Source organism: Monodon monoceros, unplaced genomic scaffold, assembly GCF_005190385.1.
Source record: "Monodon monoceros isolate NGI ecotype Baffin Bay Population unplaced genomic scaffold, NGI_Narwhal_1 Super_Scaffold_21, whole genome shotgun sequence".
Taxonomy (NCBI): Eukaryota; Metazoa; Chordata; class Mammalia; order Artiodactyla; family Monodontidae; genus Monodon; species Monodon monoceros.
Window position 1 is genome coordinate 50,759,660 of NW_021703778.1, and position 20,617 is coordinate 50,780,276.

Here is a 20,617-nt window from a genome sequence, read left to right on the forward strand (position 1 = left end):
ATGAAAGCTCCAAGTATGTATAAACCTTCGCTAGTATCCTAAGAACTTCTCCAGGAGATAAAGGGCAAGCATATTTAACTTTGTATCACAATAAAGAATTCGAATTAGTCCATGTCAACAAATATTTACAGAGATTCTATTATTTGTCAAGCCCTGTGCTAGGCACTGAGGATGCAAAGATTAAAAAGACAGCGTTCTTGCCTTAAGGACCTTATATTCTGTGGGCAAGGCAGGCCTGACAGACGACTCTGACACACTTTTTTCAGGTACAATGAAACAGGTTTGTAGTGGGTGCTGTGGGAACAAGGTGACCAGCACTGAGCCCAGCCAAGATGCATCGGGAAAGCCCACTGGAGCAGATGATCTTGAACAATGTTCAAGATGTCTTAAACGGTAAGTGGAAGTAAACCAGAGAAAGGCAGGAAAATGGGAAAGAGGGAATAGAAGTTTTAAGGAGAGAAAGTACACTGATCAAGTAACCAGAAACATAGAAGAACATTTAGATGCTCCAATCTCATCATTTAGGCTATGACAATTTTAATCTTGACATTTTGACCTTGAGGATGTTTTGATGTAATCCTTTAACAGTTAATCAGACAAAGAAGTCAAACGTCCACAGATTCACAGCAGGGTGGTCAAAATAACTCTGTCAAAACCTCTTGATTTGTAAATACCAGGTGCCCATGGAACACCACCAGCAGTGTGGTTCCACCACAGCCTAAGAATCCAAGGTGTGGGATGCTGGGTCACACACAAGTGCCCAGAGTCTCGGTTTATTGTCCTGGCATAATTAATAATAGTGCCCCTTCCTTTCATAAGTGTCCCAGTTTGGGTAATAAATCATACGGTAACTCTCATCAAAAGGCTGGTGAGGGCTTCCCTGGTGGCGCAGCGGTTGAGAATCTGCCTGCTAATGCAGGGGACACGGGTTTGAGCCCTGGTCTGGGGGGATCTCACATGCCGCAGAGCAACTAGGCCCGTGAGCCATAACTACTGAGCCTGCGCGTCTGGAGCCTGTGCTCCGCAACAAGAGAGGCCATGATAGTGAGAGGCCCATGCACCGTGATGAAGAGTGGCCCCCGCTTGCCACAACTAGAGAAAGCCCTCACACAGAAATGAAGACCCAACACAGCAAAAATAAATTAATTAATTAATAAACTCCTACTCCCAACATCTTCTTAAAAAAAAAAAAAAATGGCTGGTGAGACAGTTCAGACTTGGTCACAGAGTGTCTGCAATCCAGGCTAAGGAGCTTGGGCTTTAACCAGTGGAACCCAGGAAGAGTATTATGCAGAGGAATAAAATAATCAGATATTTTAGAAAGGTTGCTTGGGCAGCCAGGTCCTCTGAGAGCCCACGTGGTATCTTTGTGTCGATTAGAGGATGGTGTCCCCTCTGGGCAGACACAGCCCTTCTTGCCAGCAGAATGAGATCTGGGTTTCAGCCTCCAGAACCCTCGGCCAGGCACACACATGGCTGCTCTCTGGCAGCAATATGGAGTACATTTCAGGACACAGGAAGACTGAAGAGCAATTAGGAGTTTGAAGCACTAAATATGGTCAGAAATTGGAAGCTGCAGAGAGCAGCGGTATCAGGCAGCTGAACCTGCTGATCACGCCATTTATGAGATTACACATGAGATCCAAACTGGGTAGAGAATAAAGAGAGACCAAGAAAGAAATGAGAAGGAGGGAAAAAAATACAAAGCTCAAGGGACCAGAGGCCAAAGAACAAGTCTGGTGGAAGTGGGACCCAAGAGAGCAGAAAGACTCAATCAGAGGTGAGGATCAGAGTGGAGTATCAACATTACAGATTTCTGATTTCAGATGAAGAAGAATTCCAGTGTGGACCTCAATATGCTTCAGAAAAATCCACACCAAAACCAAATAACTAACCATGGTGAGATATTTCCTACTTTATTTCATTTCTCATCTGCTGCTCAGAGACACGTGCGTGCAAAGTAGCAGGAAACCGGTCACACCCACACCTGCAAGCCTTGTGTGGAGAAGGAGAGGGGCTGCCTTCTTTTTCATGTATTAATCATTTTACTGTAACTTCTACCCTGGAGGAGGGTAAGTAGCATTAATACAGTAGCAAAATTGTGCAAATATGGTGGAATAAAGGTCATCAGGAAATATTTACTGAATACTTTCTATCAGTCTTTGGGTCTACAGAAAGGAAAGGGATGATCCTAGACTTCAGGGAGCTTACAACTGAGTCAGGACTGACCTGGATTTGGACTAGGGAGGAGACAGTGAGAACTGATGAAAGAGTTGTTAGGAAGGAAGAATTAACACACTTTGGAAAGGGAGCTGAGGATTCCAGCCTGGCTGCCTGGGCCATCTGACATAACTAACCAAAGAGGGAATTAAGAGAGGAAACCTGCATTGAAGTGCACAGCCGGATTGGGTCAGAACAAGAGCAGGCACAATTCTTTGAGTGAGACTACAGCTAAAATTCAAAATTCCTACAGATCTTAGAAATGAGCCCAGGTCACGGGAGTCTCTCCTGTAATGGACAAACCTTGTACCGTGCCTGTGTCCCTCACTGCATCAGAACGATCTACTCCTGCAAGGGGAGATCTATTTCTTCCTAAAAGTTTGCCTTAGCATGTTCATTACTGTATTAGCTCCAAATTTAATAGACTATGACTCAGGGAACAAATAGCAATGGCAGTGAGTTAGTTCTGATACTATTATAATAATCATTATACAAAATAGTTTGCTCACTCCTAAAATGTAACTCCAGGCAGTAAAGATTATTTTGTCCAGTGTGAAATATAACTAAATAAACAGCTTACAATGGTTATACAGGGGTTGCCACGCTAAATAATATGCAAGCAATGAAAAAAGATTTGTTGAAAGCCTAGTAACTTTAGTATCAAACAACCAAAAACATATATGGGGAGAGAGAAAGAACTCAGAAGTTAAGGGTGACCCCCTGGTATATGTAGTTCAAATTGAGAAAAAAAATCTACACTATTTCCTCTTTCTTCATGTGCTGCCACCAAACATCAATTACTGCTGCTTCAAAAGAGTTAAGAATCTCTTCTTCACAGGACATACAAAAATTAACTCAAAATGAAGCACAGATCTAAATATAAGGGCTAAAATAATAACACTCTTAGAATATTATATAGGAGTAAATCTTCAACACCTGGGGTTGAGCAAAGCCTTCTTGCATATGACACCCAAAGCACAAACAACAAAATAAAAAATAGATAAATTGGACTTCATCAAAATTAACACATTTTGTGTTTCAATGGATACCATCAAGAAAGTTAAAAGACAATTCATATACAGAGTGTGGAGAAAAGGGAACACTCTTGCACTGTTGGTGGGAATGTAAATTGATACAGCCACTATGGAGAACAGTATGGAGGTTCCTTAAAAAACTAAAAATAGAACTACCATATGACCCAGCAATCCCACTACTGGGCATATACCCTGAGAAAACCATAATTCAAAAAGAGTCATGTACCAAAATGTTTATTGCAGCTCTATTTACAATAGCCAGGACATGGAAGCAACCTAAGTGTCCATCGACAGATGAATGGATAAAGAAGATGTGGCACATATATACAATGGAATATTACTCAGCCATAAAAAGAAATAAATTGAGTTATTTGTAGTGAGATGGATGGACCTAGAGTCTGTCATACAGAGTGAAGTAAGTCAGAAAGAGAAAAACAAATACCATATGCTAACACATATATATGGAAGCTAAGAAAAAAAAAAAAGGTCATGAAGAACCTAGGGGCAAGAAAGGAATAAAGACACAGACCTACTAGAGAATGGACTTGAGGATATGGGGAGGGGGAAGGGTAAGCTGTGACAAAGTGAGAGAGTGGCGTGGACATATATACACTACTAAGCGTAAAGTGGATAGCTAGTGGGAAGCAGCCGCATAGCACAGGGAGATCAGCTCGGTGCTTTGTGACCACCTAGAGGGGTGGGATAGGGAGTGTGGGAGGGAGGGAGATGCAAGAGGGAAGAGATATGGGAACATATGTATATGTATAACTCATTCACTTTGTTATAAAGCAGAAACTAACACACCATTGTAAAGCAATTATACTCCAATAAAGATGTTAAAAAAAAACACAGATAATCCATTGAATGGGAGGAAATATTTGAAAATCATATATCTGATAAGGGACTTGTATTTAGAATATATGAAGAACACTTAGAACTCAATAATAAAAGGACAAATAACCCAATTTTAAAATGGGCAAAGGATCTTGAATAGACATTTCATCAAAGAAGATATACAAATGGCCAATAGGCACATGGAAAAATGCTCAACATCATTAACCATGAGGGGAATGCAAATAAGAAACAAACCCAGAGATACCCTTCATTATACCCACTAAGATGGCTATAATCAAAAAGATAACAATGTTGGCAGGATGTGGAGAAATTGGAACCCTCATATATTGCTTGAGGGAAAGTAAAATGGTGCAGCTGCTGTGGAAAATAGTCCGCAGTTCCTTGAAATGTTAAACACAGAGTTATCATATGACCCAGCAATTCTACTCCTAGGTATATACTCAAGAGAATTGAAAGGATTCATGCTATGACATGGATGGCTCTTGAAAACATGCTAAGTAAAAGAAGCCAGGCAGAAAAGGCACATATTGTATGATTCCGGTCATGTGAAACGTTCAGAATAGGCAAATATAGGGAGACAAACAGTAGTTTAGTAGTTCCTTAGGGTGTACACGGGGCTGTGGGGGGAAGTGGGAGTGGCTGCTAATGGGTACAGGGTTTCTTTTGGGGGTGATGAAAATGTTCATAAATTGAATGTGGTGCTGGTTACACAACTCTGTGAATATACTAAAAAAAACATTAAATTGCACACTTTGGGTGAATTCTATGGTATGTGAGTTATATCTAAAATAAAAAAAGTTAAAGTCTCCTTCTGACTTATATATACTACCAAATGTAAAATAGATAGTTAGTGGGAAGCAGCCACATAGTACAGGGAGATCAGCTCGGTGCTTTGTGACCACCTAGAGGGGTGGGATAGGGAGGGTGGGAGGGAGACACAAGAGGGAGGGGATATGGGGATATATGTGTATGTATAGCTGATTCACTTTGTTATAAAGCAGAAACTAACACACCATTGCAAATCAATTATACTCCAATAAAGATGTTAAAAAATTTTTTAAATAAAATAAATAAATAAAAGTCTCCTTCTCAGCTTCATCCTCCTTTAACTTTTATATCTTTTAATCCATGACTCAGCCTGAACTTCATGCTAAAGCTTCCTATCATCTCATTTAAGGGTCTTGAGTTTTACCTCCCAAATTCACCTGAGTCAAGGTTGTGTCCATGGGAAATTCCCAGGCGGTGCAGTGGTTAGTGCTCCGCACTTTCACTGCCAAGGATGCGGGTTTGCTCCCTGGTCAAGGAACTAAGATCCCACAAGCTGTGCGGTGCAGCCAAAAAAAAAAAAAAAAAGATTGTGTTCATTAACCCAGAAAAATAAATAGTGAAGGAAAGACTATATCCAGATTCAGACTTCAGCATGATTTTAAAGTTAATGGCTTTCTGGGAGAAAATAAAAATTTCATGCTTTAAAAAGTAAAAACAGACTAACTCCTCTGAAGGAGAAATGGCTCTCTCAGATGACAGACTTTGGTATAGAGTGTTCAGGTCAACAGTCTAGCTCTGGGCAGTGGGCTTTACTCATCCAGGCTAACCCTCCAGCCAGCCTCTCTACCATACTTGCTCTCAAGACGAGATCCAGGGCTAAGCAGAGAGAGAACTGGGACTGGCACTCTCCTCCTCTTTTCTGCCATTTCATTCTAGTAGCAAGAAGCAAGTCACATTCTCTTAGCCTCTCAGTAGCTGTCTTAAGGCCACAAGCCTGTTCCAGGACCTCTGGCATCCTTTACAGTCATCTTTCCCTGACTCTAGTGGACAGGATGTGCTGTTCTTGAGGTAGCCCAGCTTCCAGCCCTCCTAGTAGCAGAGGAAATCAGCAATGTGTGTAGAGTTGGTACCATGCCTTTCCCACTGTGAAAGCCAAGATGGACAATTTTCCATCTGCTAGCAGTTGACCTGGGATGGCCTGGGGTTGGCAAAATGGAGGCTTTACTCAGGACTTTGAATCTGGACCAGACCGGGACGAGCTGCATCGGCAGCAGATGGCATTCTGCCTAGGCTGCTGCTGCTGAGAAGACAGTTGTCATCTCTCAGCTTTCTGGCTTTCCTGATCACCTTAGTCTCTTGGTTTCTGCTGTGGTCCAGGTCTGGTCCATCACCCTTCTTTTGGTGCTGTGAGTCACTTTCAGTGAAGCCTTTTGTTTAAGGTAGTAAGAAAGAGGTGGATTCCATTGCTTACAATCAAGAGCACTGACTGATACACCTAGCATTTTCCCCACTCTCCTTCAGGAGAAACAGATAGCTCCAATTAAACTGTCTGAACCTTAAATTTAGCAGAAGTGCCTGTTCTTAGGATTTCCTTCTAAAGTTTAAATGGGGAAGCAGGAACTCCCTTGAGTAACTGAGGAGGGACTGGCAGCCTGTAGCATCTGTCAGTTTCTCCCTCTGGTTAGCCTTGGATCTCATCTTGCCCACAATGGGCACTTGTTGGTCCCCTTTTCTTTCTTTCTCTCCCATTTTTGCTCCTGTTCTGCCTACATTTCAAATGCGACAGTGGCACTCAGTCACTACTTAAGGGTTTTTTGGTTGTTCAGTGTAACAGAGGCTGCTGGCTTCCCTGACTCAGCCTTAAAAAGATGCCTGGTGGATGACAAACATTACCTACACAGTGAGTGGAACGGTACCTGTATGCTGTGTTAACTATTGTGATATTTAAACAATCCTCAGATGGAAAGAGAATTAGAAAATATTGAGATGGAGAGATACCTGTGTTTTTAAAACCCCACAAGTTACTGCTCTAAAAAAAAAAAAAAAATCCTGAGCATTTGCAACAATGAATCTGTCATTCAGGAGCCCTGCCTGTGACTCAGTCACTTTTGAACACTCTGAGAAGCTCACTGACTCCCACATCAAACTCATAGCCCATATCTCATCTTGATTCATTTGGCTGAACTCTAGGCCTTTCTGGCAACTGAAAATTGCCAACCGTGTTGACAACTTTTCAGTCTCTGCTTAGTGTTCTCTCAGAAGCAAACGTATTCATTTACTCCTTGGCCATTCTCAGTCCCTTTTTTTCTCGTCAGCTACTCAAACTCCATTTTTTCCCATCCTTTGTACATTCTCTAAGTACTGAAATTCCTACTTAACATAAAAAAAAATCTGAAGGAACTACAATTTTTATTTATATAGAAGAATCTGAAGCTATTTTTAAAAATAGGAAATATTTACAAGAAAAGTACCTGCAGTTATTTCTTTTTACTTTGGGGAAGTTCAGTAATGGAGGTGGCATCATAGCCCAGCTGTGTTTTCCCACTAATACTGTGGAAATTTTAAACCCTATTTTCAACTCCAGTGCCAGTAGTTTGCAGGAAGACAATCTAATGAATGTAGGTTTTTATGACTCATTATTTTCTGACCTCATGCATACAGAACCCATCAGGGTGAAGGAAGCCTGTTGAGCCACTTTCTCAGACACACACCATTAAATCTGACCTTAATACTTGAAGAAATAAAATTATCTGGGTTACAAGTTTATCACTATTTGAAGCAACATTTTTGTAAAGTACTGAAAAAATGTGGTACTCTAACTATTGCTGAGGTAAGAACTCCAAGTCAGGCTGAGTCTTTGGACAGCTTCTGGTAACTATCCATCTAATCCCTACTGTAAACATCACATCAGTTTAGAAGATAACTCTACAGAGCATATCTCTTGGACAGAGGGGAGTGACAAGAAAGTATCTCTACAGAACAGAAAATATCTCTCAGTTAGAGGACGGTGATGAGAAATGGGAAGTTAGGAAAACAAGTTAAATTGAAGTAAAGGCATATTCCTGAGCAATGCAGTGAGAGACACTCTTGAATCAGTATTCACAATTTCTGAGTATTATTATGGTTGGAGGATATGAGAGTTGGTGAGAGTTTTTGTGACTGGGTGACCAGCTGGATTACAGAGGGGCCAGGGTTCTCTGGTGAAGAGAAAGTCAGCTCCAGAAGAGCAAGGACTTCGCGTGGCTCATACACTACTGTATACCCAAAGTTTGCCACACAGTAGACACTATACAAGTGCTTGCTGAATGAACTGATGGAGGGTTTACTGAGGCTGGAATGGAGTTTTGAACAATAAAGCCATGACACTATGGCCAGAAATTATATCTAATTTATTGATAACTATGTACAACTTCATTTTCGTTAGCTGAAGAACAATTTTTAAAATTTGGTGTAGGAGGTCAGGTAAACATGTTTATCTACCTTTAGTCTACCTTAACTCAACTAACTCAACCAGAAGAACTGGTTTATGATAAAACACAAAAGAAAACATGAGCAGCTACTTGCTTCCTGTGAACAGTGTAAGGACTGAGCCAGCTGTAACTTCCAATTCTGAAAGCAATTTGAGTTGCGCCATTTCAAATGGATAAGACAATGCAAATGACAGAGCAACTTAACTCTGAAGGATATTTATTATGACTAAGTTAGTTTATAAAAAGATAATAAATGCCTGGGCTTATAACTTTAGAAAACTGAAGAGAAGAAAAAAAAACCCCTATACTTTATGTAGAGAAGTAATTAACTTACAACAAGATAAAAACAATTTTAATTCCCTCATATTGAATTTTACAATTATACCAATTTAAAGCCTCAAAGAAATTCAAAACAGATTTAGAGATGAAAAAGAAAATTTCAGAAGATCTGTAGCAGAAACATGGTATTGCCTCAAGGATGCCATTGAGGGGTGTCGGGAAGTCCTAAGTATCCATTGATTCTGCCTTTTAGTTACAGACACCCCCCCCCCAGTTTAACCTGGCACGTGGCTACCCTGCCACATGAGGCAACATCTCCCAACCTCCCTCTAGCACGGCTAGGTGCGGCCATGCGTGACCATGTCTGGGTCAATGACACAGGAGTGGGAACTGATTTGGGTAATCTCCCTAAAGGCCAAGCTGCATGTCCTGGCTTCTCTCTGTCTTCCTTCCTGACAGCTGGAAATGGGGATGACAGAACTGGAGCAATTTTTGAAGCCAATTAGCACATTAGCCCTGGTCTACCCATATCTGAACTGTTATGCACAAGAGAAATAAACTTCTATTTCATGTAAGTCATTAGATTTTGACCCTGTTTGCCTGCTCTGTGAAATAAGTCTGGTCCCTTTGGTCCCTTTACCTACTTCCCTTTGCCAGCTGGCCCAGGACCTTTCCAAGTAGGGAGTAGTGGAGAGATACTGCAGGAGGAAGAAGTTTCGCTTTTGGCTCTGGTGCACTCCCAGTGAAGGCTCCAGCAGCCCCCATCAGCCAGCAGAATCCACCAGCACCTTCCTGGGGAGTTTTGTGGCCAGAGTGTCTCCAGCGAGACACTTCCCGATGAACAGCACCCTAGAGGGCAGATTTCCCGCAAGTTTCTGAGGGCTAGTTCCATAGCCAGCCAGTTCTGCTGGTTTTCCATAGCGACCCCTCTGTGCCCTCTTCATCAGGGTCTGCACATCAGCCCTGGAGGCCTCTTCCTTGTGTACTGTATCTCTGCCCCAGGGGTCGTGACTGCTTCCTATAGCTGTGATTCCTATACTCTTTAGAGTTCTTCCTACTGGCCGATCCTTCATTCTCTAATCCTGATTGACTTGATGGAAAAGTCCAACAAACTTTATGTGCTTACTCTAACACTAATTAACAAAAGCTTAAGTTATATTGAGCAAATCAAAAAGGCCTCTGAAATTGAAATTAGAAGAAAGGGCCTTCTCATTTTCCCCTTCTAATACTGTATATAGAGTTTGCTTATAGAGTAAAAGTTGACTTGAGATTTTAGGAAGATGTGCTTCTGCCTTTTTGCTTCCACTGATTCCAAAGCATAGGTTAATGTCCCCATGAGCCAGCTATCACTTTCTACTAGAACAATACTCTTTCATTGTTAGTACACATTATGGAAAAATTTCCAGCAAAACTAATAAACCCCTAAAATGCCAACAAGGCACTTGGCATCTGTACGGGGTCATGTTCTGTCTCAAGCGAAGGCTCTGCCCTGGTGCTGTTCTCTTCAGGCCATGTTCCTCTTGGCTCTATAATAAGACTTCACAATATGCCTTGATCTAGGTTCCTAACTTAAATATCCCCTTCCTAACTCGAATAATGAGCCAGTGAAGTTTTAATTCCTAGAAAAGCACAGGCAGGGTCACCATTTGCTGTTGTGTGCAGAAGAAACCCCACCTGGGGATGGCTCTGCCTGAGGCTTATTGCCCAAAACAACTCCAGCTGTGTCTGGAGGCAGCGCTCACCTTCCTCCCCCTGTGTGCACTCTTCTGTGAGTGAGAAGCTTGTGGCATGGCCCTGGACCACTGGACCCCTGTCTGCTTTTCCAGGCTCACTTGTGCATCCCCTTCCCCTCACTTTGTGATCCCACAAGCAAGCCGGTCAGCTTTATGACCCTTAGAGCAGAAGGGAAAGTCCTTTCCTGCCTCGGGGCATATGCATAGACTATTCCTTCTGCCTAGAATGCTCTTTTCACCCATCTTCACCCTACTCTCTCCTCCTTATCCTTCAAGTCTCAATTTAAGTATCTCTAAGATCTTCACCAAGACTTTCCATGACCCCTGCACCCCCATCACTCTTACAGCTAAAAGAAATATTCCTGTTAGATGCTACCATCACTCCATTCTTTTTCTTCATAACATGTATCAAATTTGTAATTATATGTATGTTGATTTGATTAAAGTCTGGTTCCCTCCCCAGATTTCCAGATCCATGAGGTCAGGGGCTAAAATTGTTTTACTCACAATAGCATCCATAACTTGGCATACGGAAAGCGTACAAACAGTAAATGCTAAATAGATATTAAGGGAGCCAGTATAACACAGTCGTCAAGCACATGGACTCTGGAGCCAGACTGCCTGGGTTCTGACACTTAACTAGCTATGTGCCCTTGGACAACTAACTTAATGTCAGTTTCCCCATCTACAAAATGGAAATAATAATTGTACCACCCTGATGAGGTTGTTTAAATAACAAAGTGAGTAAATGTTTGTAAATCACTGTATTACATGCCTGTTAAACGTAAATTGGAGTCAAGTTATCAAATACCAGGTTGCCCTTCTAAAGAGAGCAACTAAATGAACTTCCAGGTCATAAAATTCTATAATTTACACCTATTAAATTAGAAGACATTATTTAAAAATACTACTCAGTGCTAACTATGCTATAAATGTCTCATATATATCATTTACATATAAATGTACATTCCTATGTTACTGGTGGCAACGTAAATGATACTACCCTTTTGGAATCGGATAATAAATTTTAGGAGTCACCTAAATGTTCCTGCCTACCTAGAAATACATGTAAACTGGAAAGAAAACTTTTTAAACTATAGTTAATAAATAACACTTCAGTACTAGTAAATAATGCATTTTTAAAATATGGAATGTTTAAGTACATTTTGAAATGTTAACTCTAATAATAATCAATTAATGCTAAAATTGTAAAATTTATAAACATGAAAAGTGTTATGACACGTTTAAAAAAGAAAATTCAAAATTATATCTATACTATGATCATATGATGGTATATGATCTCGTATAATATACTATTTTAATCATACACATATATGTGTGTGAGCGTGTGTGTAAAGACAAAAACTAGAAAGAAACATGAAAAAATAATTGATATGCTAGAACAGTAAAACTCTGCATATTTAAGATTTTAAATTATTGTTTTCCCAGTATGCACCCAGCTTCCCATACTAAAAGGTGTTATTAAGGTGATTTATTTCACATTAATATATTTTAAGAGGCTAACTTTTTAAGTTAATGTTTCATATACAAAAAGTAATAGATGATTTGAAGTAAGGCAAGTTTGCTACCTACGTAAAACTTATCACAGCCTTTTTACACACACAAACAGGTAACTGAAAATTTAAAATGTGCTTCCTTGGTCAACAGGAAGACAGGCTCTTGTGACCTATCTATAAACTGACTTTAGATTCTGGAGATAATAAAGATAATGCAGAAAAAGCCATTTAAGGAGGGAGTATTCACCAAAAAGTAATTCTCCTGGATGCCTCTTCACCTTTATCGGATCTCTGGTTCATCTCTGTCCTGGTCATTAATTGACAAAGATTGCCAAAGGCCAGCTCAGGAACAAGAGAGGTAAGTGACTGAGGAAGTTTATTTAGACTGGTAACATGGATAGGAGGTTGCAGAAAAACAGGTAAGACTGAAATCAGAAGGGTGTAAAGCAAAGTTGCACAATGGATAAGTTTTAGAAGAATGCAAATCCTGGGGTTCAAAGAAAAGGGGTCCAAGATGATTGAGAAGAAATCTATGAGAAAGTTACATAGATTTGATAATTCTGCCTTCAAAGGTAGAATTCCCTTCCCCTATTCCCCCTGTTCCCGCCCCCCTTTTTAGTTAACTTTAGAAGTCTAAAATATAAATTAACAGCTGGGTAACCAGGCAATGGTGTTGCAATGTAAAGAAATTTTAACCCAATTACCATCATGTCAGCATTTCCTTTCCAGTTGCTGTTAAATATGTTGCTCCTCTCTGCCGCATCCTTCCTTGCAAGCTCTCCTCCCTTGCCTGGTGAGTCACACATCTTGCTTCATAAATTATGCTGTTATTAGTCTCAGGCACAAGGGACTGATGCAGGCAAAAGCAAGGGAGTTGAGAACCTCGCTGCTGCTAGTGACTCACAGAGGAACCCGAGGCCAGGCCCTGATTCTGTCTCAGGTTTTCCCACTGGAGAAACTGGAGGATTGGCTGGGTGCAAAGCCCTCCTGTGCACTGTGGCAGGTTCTGCAGAAGCTCCCCACTCACTTAGTCTCAGGTCAGGAAGACCACCATACAAATCGCAAGCCTGCAATTTAAGAATTTTTTAAAAAGAATGCAGTGCTACATACACTGCCTCAAGTAGCTCACTGTCTTTCAAACAGCTGAAAAAGAAAGAACCTTGGCCCTCGAGTCAGACAGCCTGTTCAAGGGCCAGACCTGTCAATAGCTAGGTCTTGGACAACTCAATCTCTGAATCTTCGTCTGAATTAAATGGTGCTAATTCTACCTACTGCAAAGACCTGCTGTGGATTAAGAGTGATTAGGTATGTATGTACTTTACCTGAATACAGTAAAGTACAGAATCAGTGTTATGTAATGATACTATCTTATTATCCTGACTTTATTGGGTAGGGGCAAGAATCCCATGTCAGGCTGGTTTAAATAATAAGATTAAATGCTAAGTTTAAAAAGATTCTCCAAGGGAGAGGAATGGGACATCTCCTGCTCCTTCACAGCTGCCTTCCCGCCACTATGTCCACATCTCTCACTACTGGGAAAAGATAACTCGTTTCATATTCTTCTTTCAGTAAAGGAAGCCCACATAATGGGCAAAAACTCTGCTAAACAGAAAGTCCAGAGACAAGTCCTGGAGAGGCTGTCTTGCATAGAGTCACCTAGTTCCAACCTTCCCAATGATCAGACTCACCTGGGGGATGCCCAGACCTTCCCCCCACAACACACTGGGATAGAATTTCAGGACAGGACACGTAGGAACCCAAGGCCTATTGGCTTGTCAAGAATAGATGTTTGGGAATCTGAATGCCCATCCTACCCCTTTCCAGCTATATGACCTCATCTATAAAACAGATATAATGATTTTTGTGTTTGTAAACTCTAGGTCAGGATGAAATGAGGTCATGTGTCAAAATCACTTTGTAACGCTCAGTGTATAGTAAGTGCCCAGTAAGCTGCAAGTGTTGGTACTGTGGTCACTATTTACATTTCCCCATCAATGGCACTATGGATTTCCAGGTGGCATAACAGCCAGCCATCATTCACTGATTTCCTATAATACCCTGATCAGTATTGAGGTTACCCGACCAAGTGTTGGTGGCGGAGCAGCTTTTCTGAGGGATAATCCATTTCCTTGACAGGGTAATTCATTTCCTCAGTGTCAGCAGGATTTCTTACAACACGGTAGTCGTCAGGGGCAGTGTCACCAAAGGAATCTCTTATGAAAGAGAGTGAAATCTATAGAAGGGTACAGAGCCACACCTTGATCAAGAAGGAATCTGGAACATCTGTCTCACTCACTGATAAAGAGGAAGCAAGTTACTTTTAGGGAAGGACTTGGTGTTATTAGAGAACTGATGAAGCAAGCCTCCAATTTTAATATTTAAAATATATGCTTATGAAATGTTTCCTGCTGCCACTGCATAAGGAAACATCCCTTAGAAAAGAACAAGATGACAAAGATTCCCATAATCTTCAGATGACGGTGGGGTGCAGTGGGTGTGAGAACCTAGAGCAGAGGGCAGGGAAGCAGTGAAGGAGTACAGAAAAATAATCTCAATTACACGTTCCCAACAGTTTCCTTCTTTAACTCAGAAATCATTAATAAATAAATAAAAGGGGAGATTTCCCCCTGGCAAGAGGTGCTGGCATGAGATTAGGAAATTGGGCACCTGCTGGGATAGTCACTGTTTCGTCCTCTGAGCAAACAGGGATGGGTCATCTCCCTTCCTCAGCCCAGCCTCTCCCTCTGTCCATGGCCACTAGCTCTTGCTATTTACTCACCAAGAGTAAGTAACTCATAACATCTCAAAACTGAAAAGAACTAGTCATTCCTATCTAGCTCTATCTAATGCAAGAAGCCCCTTAAAGAGAAAAAAATGCATAACACCCAGATTTTAAGTAGATAGGGGGAAAGACAGAGACACCGAGACAGACAGAGACATAGAGAGACATATAGGGTATCTGCAAAGTCTGCAACATAGAGAAAATATTTCATTTATTAATTATACTTTTGGGGGAGATTAATGATTAAATCCATGGCTTTAAATTTGGGATTTCCCCGGTGATCCAGTGGTTAAGACTCTGTGCGCCCAATGCAGGGGGCCCAGGTTCAATCCCTAGTCAGGGAACTAGATCCCGAATGCTGCAACGAAGATCCCACGTGACGCAACTAAGACCCAGCACAGCCAAATAAATAAATATATTTTATTTATTTTATTTTATAAAAAATTAGGGATATTTTGACTGCAAAAGTATCTGGAAGAAAAAACATTCTGGGTATATTATACAAAAATGTAACATATTTAAAAATAAAAATTTCCCTAGGTTTCCAGACTTTTCAAATATACATTCTTTTCAAAAGGGCATCCTTAAATTTCTGTCCAATATATATTTATATGATTTTCATTTGTCTCTGATTTCTGACATTAGCTGTTGTGAATCAGAGAAAACACCATGCTGACACGTACCAAGCAAGGTACCAGGTCAGTGTCATGTCAGGCACAGAGCCAACTCCCGTTTCCCTGGTCGGGGGAAGTCCAACATGTGCCAACGTGATCTGCTGGCTACTCCTCTATTGATCTTGATCTGGGGTCTATGGGTTTCTAAGCCTTCTTTTTAAAATCTTCTTCTCTAAACTAAGACTTATTGGGTATTTCCTCAGATTTTTTTCTGCCAAAACATACAGTTGCCATTAGTGCTACCATGAATGACTAGTCTGATTCTGTAAAGCAGGACCACATGTGAACCTAGATGAAAGTGGTGGAACTGGGGTTGGGCTGACCCGCAGGGCAGGTTGCTGGCTCCACATGCTGTAAGAGAGGATTCAGAGTTCCCCTGTGTCATTCATGTCAGTGAAATTTAATTATAAATGTCTTAAGGTTAACCAAAAAGAAAAAGATGCTCTGAAAGTGAACAAGAGAATCATGATATTCAATTTCTACTGCATGGAACAGTACAGATCCAGAAGTTATATTATTTTACCTGTCACATCCATACTAACATTTAGGTCTCTATATATTTTGAGGTTAGAAACAAGGTTAATTTTTTTCCATATGGATATTCAAATGGTCATTCTTTCCGTATATTATCAATACTGTCATAAATCAAGGGTCCAATATGTATTGGAGTAAATGTGTCCAATATGTAAAGTGAAGGCTTATTTCTGGAATTTCTAGTCCATTTTATTGGTCTGTTGTGCCTTTGGCTTTAGTATTTTTTTTAAAGTTTTCTAGTTGATTCTTACTTTCAGCCAGTATTGAGAACCACTACCAGCTACAAAATTAATTAGTAGATCATGACCAGAAATTTTATAGAGTGGAATGGAATAGAAGAGAAAACATCAATACATATCAAGTATTGTTTTGTGAAACTTTTATTCCAGTTAATGTGTGTGTGTGTTCTGAGTTGAGATCTAAAAGTATTTACCATCAGTGATCATTAAAAGAGGTTTGAAAACCACTGCAATAGTGTAATCTGTGAAACAATTACTTAGGAAAATCCAACTTGAATATTATTTTACAGTCATCATCTAGTAATGCTCTGACGTTTTCTCTTCCACAATTGGTTGTAGACCAGCATTCCACAGAAAGCATATTTCCATTGGAAACAAGTCAGGGAAAGCCAGTTACAGCTAATGGAACAGGAGGAGCTCGTTATAAGCCCTGTAACGCTGACCCAAGGTCGGAAGTGACAGTGAGCCTGTGGGAACATCACAAATGAAAATTGCGCATCTGCGCAGTTTGAGATTTGCTCAGCATCAGCATATTTTACAGTTTTAATCAGATGGCAAGCAAGAAAACAAAATTTGAAGGGAAGAAATTGAAGCCAATTTAGTTATTAAATGATGTCAAGTCATCTTCATTATTGAAGAAAATGCTCTCAGAATTTTTGCTTGAATCTTGAAATAATTATTGTTCAGCCTGTGTCAGGATCAATCTAACCAACAAGTATTTATTGACTACCTGCTAAAGTATGTCTGGCAAATGAATCAAAATAAAACAAACAGGGTTTCCCTGGTGGCATAGTGGTTGAGAATCCGCCTGCCGATGCAGGGGACGCGGGTTCGTGCCCCGTTCCGGGAAGATCCCGATCCCACATGCCGCGGAGCGGCTGCGCCCGTGAGCCATGGCCGCTGAGCCTGCGCGTCCGGAGCCTGTGCTCCGCAACGGGAGAGGCCACAACAGTGAGAGGCCCGCGTACCGCAAAAAAACAAAATTAAAAAAAAATAAATAAAAGAAATAAGCCTTGTTCTTGAACACAAGTACCCTATAAAGAACAAATGGATTGTGGCATATGCTTTTTCCTCCCTAATCACTTCATTTAAGAACATGGAAATATAAATAAAAATTATTTCAAGTCCCTTAATGTAATATTTTATCTCTTCATATAACTTAAACATATGCATTAGCTGTGAATTTTACAGTTTTCCCACTAATGAGAATTATGTTTGGTGATTATTTCACAATATATACAAATATTTAATTATTATGTAACAACACCTGAAGCTAGCATAATATGTCAATTATATCTCAGTTTTAAAAAAAGCTAGGAAACTGCCTCCATTTCTCCCTTCTCCAGGCCCAGTGACCACACGTCACATGTATCAGAAGGCAGAGCTACAGGATGGAAGAAGGCAGCACAATCTATGACAGGAGAACTAAACCTTTGCTGCACACATGCAAAAAGTATATATCTTTTGATTTTGTTTTTATATTGTGCACATGCACATGAACGTGTGTGTGTGTCTGTGTAGTGTGTGTATGTGTATGTCTGTGTGTATCTGTGTCTATGTCATGTGTGTATGTGCATCTGTGTGTCTGTGTGGTGTGTGTTTGTGTGTACCAATACTGAGCAGACGAATTTGGAAATTTTGGTTAAATGTATTAGTTTCCTGGTATTTCCTGAAGATAAAATTCAGGAAAAAAAAAAAAGGAAAGTTTCCATTGAATTGGAACTTCTGTAAACCGAATGCCAGCTATGCGTAAGGCCTCTGGTCTGTTCAGTTCACACTCCTTAGAATGCTGTACAGATACCCTCCACAGACTTTCCAGCAACCAGGTTGGCAAAAAAAAAAAAAAGAGGAAATGGTTTTTTGAATGAACCAAAACCCTTTAACTTTATATTTGAGCAGCATGTAAACACTCCCTGCCTGAGAAATTTTAAATCCTCCTACTTGGGAAAGGGGAAATGTGTCTCAAGGTCAAACTCCCTCTCACACAGCCCTCTTCTACTTGTTAATGGGCTTCCTCAGACTTTAAGGTCTGATAATAATGAAATTTGGAAATAATTTAACTGTTTCAAAAATACAGTGATTGCTGAAGTCCATTTACAATGGAAAGTCTGTCCCCTATCCACAGAAATTCCTGGGGAAAATTTAGGCTGTTACAGTGTTGTATAAGGTCAAAGGTTCTTTTTTAAAAAATATTTATTTATTTTGGCTGTGCTGAGTCTTAGTTGCAGCACGCGGGCTCTTCATTGAGACTTGCAGACTTCTTGGTTGTGGCATGCATGCGGGATCTAGTTCTCCAATCAGGGACTGAACCCAGGCCCCCTGCATTGGGAGTGTGGAATCTCACCCTCTGGACCACCAGGGAAGTCCCAAGGTCAAAGGTTCTTAATCTCTCCATCCACGTGCTGTTTGATGTTTTTATATCTAAGCCCTAATTTATTCTAATTAGGCTTTTAACTTAGTTTATATTTTCATCATTTAAAATCCTTGCTATAAGACACAATCTTAAGGCAATATATAGTATGGCCCATAAAATGATGAGATTGATTGTTGCACTGGGCTTAGGAAAGTAAGTCCTGCCACTTAAGAAAGTCTTCTTTCAGAGTGCCAATTGTCTGGTCTGTCTGGGATGACACAAAGATTTCTTCAATCATTCTGGTTCTACCAGCTAAATAAAAACAAACTCACAATGTGTAAGACCAATAAGGTCAGTGGTATTGTGTGCGCAGGTGTCTCCAGGAAAAGGAAGAATACAATTGCATTTGATTCCAGAGGGAGCTTCCCTGTGTTCCTCTCCTATCTCTCTGCTGTGATCTGCAGTTCATTGGGATGCAAAGTTAGGGACAGATGCCGAAATGCCATTCCTGATGCCAACTGGCTTACTTAACTCCAGGCTTTTAGCCAGTAAATAAATCAATCACTCTTGTCCTGAATCTGTCTTTATAAAGGTATATTATCTCCAGTTCAAGCTTTGTATTGCATCCCTAAATTCACACTATGGAGGCCTTGGAAAGCCCAAGGCTCCTGAGTAGATGGCCTGGGGCCCAAAGCAAATGAATGGTTGCCACACTATATACTCTGTTCCATGAGTTCTTGGAGCCAGACCCTCCTCCCACATGCATCCTGCCAACAAGGTTTCTGCTATGGCTTTGGGAGCCCAGGAAAACTCAGATGAACTCTGTGTGTGTGTGTGTGTGTGTGTGTGTGTGTGTGTGTGAATGTGTGCATAAAAACACATCTTTCCTGACCTCTAACTCTGAAATGATTAGCACAACAAACTGACTTTTGTAAAACAAGAATCTGATGTTCTTGCTTTTTGCCTGATTTTACTATGCTTTAGGGGAATCTTGGCACAGGACTTTCACTACCCTGCTTCAGAGGCTATGTCAAAGCTGGATGGTAACCACTATAAAGGATCTCAATAATTACAACGTGATATTCAAAGAAAGTCAATCACATGATGTTATAATAAACAAGCACCAGGCAGCTCCATGAGGGCAGGTTCTTGCCTCCATTGTTCACTGCTGATACCCTCATGCCCAGAACAGGATCTAGCATGACAAAGCATCAACAAATAATTGGAGAAATGACTACTATTTATCGAAAGCCTACCATTTTTCAGTCATGCAGATGACACACTGCATAACTTGTCTCTCTATTCCTTAAAACAAACAATGCCATGTGATGGACGTTATAATAAATAGCTTATAAATAAGGAAAGTGAGGTTTGAAGAATTTCACTGACTTGCCTAGGTCACATAATTAGTAATCAGGAAGGAGCTATTCAAATCTAGGTCTGTCTGCATTTCTAGCCCATGTTCAGTCCACTTCATCATGCCTTCACCCCAAGAGTAGAAGCAAATTATAGATTGGCTCTTGATCTTTTGCTATGACACCAAATTAACATATTTGCGTATTATTTTGGATTCAGAAACACCTCCAGGTGACAAGGACTCTGTAAAGGGCTGATGGAATACAATAGGAGAATAGAAGACTCCAATCATATATATATATGATTGTATATATATATCTGTGTGTAGGAAGGCAACAGAGTTCTGGCTTTCTCACTTCCCTATTATACTGCTAAAATCTCACTGAGCCTAAATATCCTTATCTGAAAACTGCGTAAGATGAGTCTTGTCTCACTGAATTAAATGGGAAATGCATATACATACAGCAAGAACCCAATAAGTGCAGATTATTGCTAACCCAGAATTATCTTCAAACTTATATAAATTTGACTGCTTTTAGAAAAGACAGAATATTTTTAATGGGAAGACTATACAATTACTGTCAGTATGAACATATGCCTATTTTCCCCTTCAAGAATTTGTCCCTTTGTCCAGCAATCCTACTGATGAAATTTTAAGTGGAAACCCCCTTTTTAAAAAAGGCTTGTAGGGGAGAGGAATGAAAGGTGTTTAAAGTCTGAATCCTCACTCATGGTAGAGAAGGACCTTGGACATTATAGATTAATGAATAAATTAATATTCATCATCTGGTGAGTCCCAAAGG